Source organism: Schistocerca serialis, chromosome 7 (assembly GCF_023864345.2).
Source record: "Schistocerca serialis cubense isolate TAMUIC-IGC-003099 chromosome 7, iqSchSeri2.2, whole genome shotgun sequence".
Classification (NCBI taxonomy): Eukaryota; Metazoa; Arthropoda; class Insecta; order Orthoptera; family Acrididae; genus Schistocerca; species Schistocerca serialis.
In genome coordinates this window covers 332,176,299-332,182,353 of record NC_064644.1, presented here as the reverse complement: position 1 = coordinate 332,182,353, position 6,055 = coordinate 332,176,299, and positions in this window count along the sequence as shown.

Genomic DNA, 6,055 nt, shown 5'->3' with positions numbered 1-6,055 from the left:
TGCCTGTACATGTACGGTTTTATACTCTGCGTATCTGCCTAATCTAACCGCAAGATGTGTTTTCAGTGAGGCTGGGGCACACATATTGTCGATTAAAGGCTTAGAGAATTTTTTAGATGCGCGTGGGTGTGACCTTCGTATCATCTTGTTTGTAGTCCGTCATTGTGGCACGAAATGCCTGTTTGATGAGCTCGAACTTTAAAGCAAAAGTAAGCAAACTCTGTATTTGTTGCGGCGACGAGAATTATGGTGTACTATTTGCCCAGCGTATAATTTCCCCCGGTCTTTACTTCAAACGGCAGTTTATCTGCCGAGAGGTATTTTGCACAGTCACTGGACCTGCCTTACGTTTCCTTATCTCTTGCTAAAACGCGGTAATTGCCCAGAGAGTAGGCAGTGGCTGAGCTCATACGAAGCGATAAAAGACGTCGGAAAGACACTCCTCCTTTCTCACAGCCGCTCCTCCGCAGATGCTACGCGACTCTGTCCCTGTCAGACTGTCAGTCGGTATCTTCATCAGTTTCCGTACGTTCTCAACATCTCCTGGGTGGATATTTTCCATCTCAGACTGATTCTATCCGCATAGTTCAGCTGCGGCCAACGACGGCGAAGAACAGTGTACACAAATCACTCTTTTCTGCTGGGTAGAAAGTTCAGACAGTATTTCCGCTCTGCAGTTTCACATAGCTGACGTTTTGTTTTTTCTACATATTAGCCACATGCTCTTTCTATACGTACATTATTGTTAAATTCTGTGACCCAACCACAAGAAATCTGATTATCAAATGAAATGACATTTTTTTTTTTGGTAAGTTGCTATAGGACAAAACTGCTGAGATCATCGGTCCCTAGGCTTACACACTAATTAAACTAACTACAACACATACACCCAACCCCGAGGGAGGACTCGAACCTCCAACGGAGGGAGCCTCGCGAACCGTGACAAGGCGCCCTGAGACCGCGCGGCTACCCCGCGCCGCCATGAAATGAAATAATGTAATTTCTGAGTCGGTTGCAATCAGGCTTTGAGTAGCCTCAGTGTTTTTCCTTTGTATGCAAACTACGTTACAGGGCAGCTCTTTACAGCGGTGTCTTGGTTGTTTTCGGGAGGCTACTAATATATTCAATCGCAGATTTGATAACCATTACCATAGCCCACTTTCCTTCATCCATTTCCCTTTCAATATTCAGTTACGTCCCTTAGGTATTCGTATCGAAAAATCAAATTCCGTGAAGGGAATCCGGATTAAATGTCAGGCTCAAACCACTTTTGCGTAATCAAACACTATTATTCCTCCTGGACACAATCCAGAACCGAAGCAACGCAGTTCACAAAATCTGCTCTTTCTCTCCAACCTGCACCAAAATTGGTAAAGAAATTACCGTGAGTGCAAGATCTAGTATAATTACTATTGTCATACCACATTAAATACAACTTTATACATACATACATATATATATATATATATATATATATATATATATATATATACATATATATATATATATCAATTATACTGGAAGACCAACATAGTAAACAGGAGAATCCGGGTTCGTATCCCGGTCGGGTACACATTTTCACTCGTCGCTGCTGGTTCCGCGTAATGTCCCGATGCAGCTGACAGCAGTGATCCCCTCTCTTCATACCTATAGCACTACAGCGGCGGCTTCCGAACAGACACTATCCATTTATATAAATACTTTCGTGACCAGATTCACGTGGCTGTTGCTCGTTGCATTTTCTTTCGCTTGTGGAGGCAGCCTAATCTGGCTCATAAGCAGTGGGTAGCAGACTTACAAGGGATTACAGGCCAGGGAAAATTTAAGTCCGAGTGTGGACATCATCGCAATGATGCCACGATCAGTCACGCCATTACTCAAAATGTGCCAGAATCCTTGCACACACAAACAGATTCTTTAGTATCGTGATCCTAGTTTGCAAAAGGCTTTGGAATTAGGGGAGCGTCAGGATTTGTATGACACTGCAGCGGTGGCTTTTGACTCCTCTTCTATTTGTACCATACAGAGTAGTAGTAAACAGGTTGTGCCCTTAGCTCGTGAATCGGAGCACTCTAAGAGCCAGGCCAGCGACGTAAACGGATTCAGTGCGCTAGGCAGCAGACTAGTGGCGATAAATCTTACCCTTGGTGTTTCAAGCGCACAAGCGCCAGGCGTGCCCCTGTCGCGACGCTAACTGTTGCAATGTGGCAAGACGGTCACTTTCAAGTTGTTTGTTTGCATAAAAGCAAGTCCAACACGCACTTATTACGTTTTCCAGTTTGTCCCGCAATGAATGTCAATGCAACTTTTTCAGAGTCAAGTAGTGATTCCAGTGCAACACAGTGCAAACCAAGTGCAGCAACGAAGAAGTCACACACTTCTTCTAGACAGCGTCAGGCAAATAAAATTTTTGTCACTTTGCAGATTGCCAACTGCAAAATAAGCTTACGGTTGGACACTGGTGCATAAGTGACTTTGTGGGACAGAAGCACATACGAACGTTAGGCAAGCCTAAATTACGTCACAGTCAGCTCTTTCTGGTTATGGTGGACATACTACTCTAGTGTCAGCTATTTGCCGCCTACCTGCCACTTTTCGTAACATCACCAAGTGAGTTTCTGTTGTGTCGGTAGCTGGGCCGACACCGTGAAGTTTAGATGGCTGAAAATGCAAGCTACACTAACGCTGTAGCCGATAGGTCACGCACGGCTAAAGCAGACGGGCGTGAAGTCTGGAACATGAGAACTTATAAATGAATAAGAAGAAAAGTATGTAGATGCTTATTACTTATCTTTTTATTAGTCCTTGGAATACATCTCTCTTGAATACTCGTAAGCTATAGGCACGGATACAAATGGCGCCTTGCTAGTTCGTAGCCATTAACTTAGCTGATGGCTATTCTGTCTCTCGGCTAATGAGAGAGAAAGGCTTCGTACAACTGGGCGGTAGCTAGGTTCTCGTACAACTGGGCGGTAGCTAGGTTCTCGTACAACTGGGCGGTAGCTAGGTTCTCGTACAACTGGGGCGAGTCCACTCTCGTATCACGAGACCTGCCTTGGTGGTGGCGCTAGGTCTGCGATCACAGTGGCGACACGCGGGTCCGACATGTACTACATGGACCGCGGCCGATTTAAGCTACCACCTAGCAAGTGTGGTGTCTGGCGGTGACACCACAGTTTCATTCACGATTATTGCGCTCATGTGACGGTGAAAATATTTTTGGCATGCAGTCTTTTCATTTGTTTGTTTTACACATCAAGACAATCAAGGCAATGTTCCTTCCGTGAACTCTTTTGTGCCTATGGACAGGGTAACTGAAATGGGTAACCAATTAAGTGACATTTTTCATCACGGCCTAGACTAAGCTAATAATTTTAAGACTCACGTTACCATGCAAGACAGTGCGGCAGCCATGGTTGTGCCTAGTATGGCCGGTCCCTTATACTATCAGTGATCGGGTGGCGCAAAAGTTCTTATCTTGGCAGGACAATGATATGATTTTCACTTTAGCAGCCAGTCAGTGGGCATCGCCTTTAGTGACAGTAAACAAATCTTCCGGCGGGCTAGGCTTATGCACAGATTTCAAGGGAACAGTAAATCCGCAGACTGTGATCGACGTGTGTTCCCTGCACAGCCTGAGGAACTCATGAAAAAACTTGATGCGGGTCGCTTCTTTTCCTGGATTGGTCTTCGTGATCCTCATTTGCAGCTTCCGTGAGATGAACAATCGCAACAAGTTTCTTTGTTCAACACCCATATGGAGTTATTTAAGTTTTTGAGGTTGGCCTTCGGCATTGCATCCACTTTTGCAATTTTTCAACGTTATCTGTCGTTGACTGCTACAATTCCTCCTTGTTTGAGCTATTTGGAATACATAGTCGTTACGAGTCGTAATCCCGATGAACATCTTTATAATCTCAGAAACTGTTTCAACAGCTCTCAGATGCTGGGTCAAAGTGTAACAACTCCAAATGGCTCTGAGCACTATGGGACTTAACTTCTGAGGTCATCAGTCCCCTAGAACTTAGAACTACTTAAACCTAACTAACCTAAGGACATCACACACATCCATGCCCGAGGCAGGATTCGAACCTCCGGCCGTAGCGGTCGCGCGGTTCCAGACTGAAGCGCCTAGAACCGCTCGGCCACTTCGGCCGGCTGTAACAACTCCAAGTTGTTTTGAGTAAATTGAGTTATTACATTCGGATGATTCCAAATGCTCCACAGATTGTAACGCATCGTCTTCGAAGAGAGAATGTTCCGTTTGTCTGGTCTAGGGAGTGTCAGGTCGCATTTCAGAAACTGAAAATGCTTTACTGAGCGATCGTTGTCAGGCATAGTTTGAGCCTGATAAGCCGGCCGTTTTTGTGATTAACTTATCCCCTTGCAGGATTGGGGCTGTTATCTCACACAGAGTAGGATCACTGGAGCGGTCAAATGCCTTCATATCCCAATCCCTCGACAAGGCACAGTGAAACCAGTCACAGATTGAGAAGGAAGCTCTTGTTATCGTATGTGGGGTCACCAAATTCTACCAACAATTATACGGCACAAAATTTTACTTTGTGATGCATCACAAGCCACTCACCTCATTGTTCAGTCTTTCCAAGGCAGCCCCTCCATGCACAGCGAAAACGTTTGCAGCTTTGGTCTCTGCTCCTCTCTAATTACCAGTAGGAAATTGTGTACAAACCAACAGCTAAGCATTCCAATGAAGACACTCTTTGTCGCCTGCCAATTGGCGCTGATTCAGTGTTTGGCACTTTTTTGAAGATTCATATTTCCATTTAATGTTCAGGATAATGAAACACTTGATGGTTTTCCCATTCACTACCGAGAAATTGCTCAGTCAAAGGCCTCAGTTTCAGCTACCTACACCAGATGGGGATCCAGTGACTGTCGGTGCAGCGCCGTCGCCATCGCTGTCATCGCAGTGCCAGTAACCCAGCCGTAAAAGGGGGACCCCTTCGCCCTGCTAGTTTCCGGCGGGCAACTGTGGACTCTCAGGTCATCGTCGCGCCTTCACGTCTTCGTCAATGGAAGATTATTTTCCGTCCGTGAGCGTAGGTGTGCACCTTACGGCTGTCCACCAAACCGTTCCTTCCATAAAGCGGTAAACAACGGTCACAACAGCTGCTTCTCCGTGCACCGCTAGTTCGTAAACAAGGGTACAGCTCTGAGATATTACACTGAACCATTAGCCACTCAGAAACATTTCGGAGACGTTACAAAGAGAATGGAGCGACGTTATACTAATGGTTATCTGTGCAAAATCGTTCACATTTATTGTACAAACGCCAACCTCCCCTGGTGCAAGGTAGCGCAATGGGCTCGCATTCGGAAGGAAGACGGTTCCAACCCGCATCCGGTCATCCTGATTTAGGTTCTTCGTGATTTCCCTAATTCGCTTAAGGCAAATGCCGGGATGGTTCCTCTGAAGTGTTACGGCTGATTTCCTTCCCCATCCTTCCCCAATCCTAGCTTGTGCTCCGTTCGTTTTCGACGAGACGTTAAATAATAATCTCCTCTTTCTCCTACCTTTAGAAGTCACCGATCTGCAGTAGTAACCCGCTCCAAAAGCGTCTACATGTTCCCCATATCTTGTCCACAATTCTCTACCGGTTTGTCTAATATATTTCGCTTCACAAGATGCACACGGTATTTTATATTTACTCATCCTTTTGCCGACTTCATACTTTAAAGTGCACTCTCAGTAAAACAAAATGAGACCCACCACGAATAGGACGTAACTCGTTGGATATAATGTACATGTACAGGTAAACAACTTATTATCAGATGATTCATTCAAATTAAGCAAGTCAGTAGCACCTTGGTTCACCTCTGGCCTCATCCAAGCAGTTATTCGGCCTTGGCAAGGATTGTTAGAGTTTTTGGATGTCCTTCTGAGGGATATCATGCCAAATTCTGTCCAACTGGCGCGTTAGATCCTCAATCTCCTGATGGTTGGAGGTCCCTGCCCATAACGCTTCGGCCTGGAATCTCATTGACTGTACTAGAATTGTCTCCAGTGATGAGCCCCGCTTCAAACTGAGCC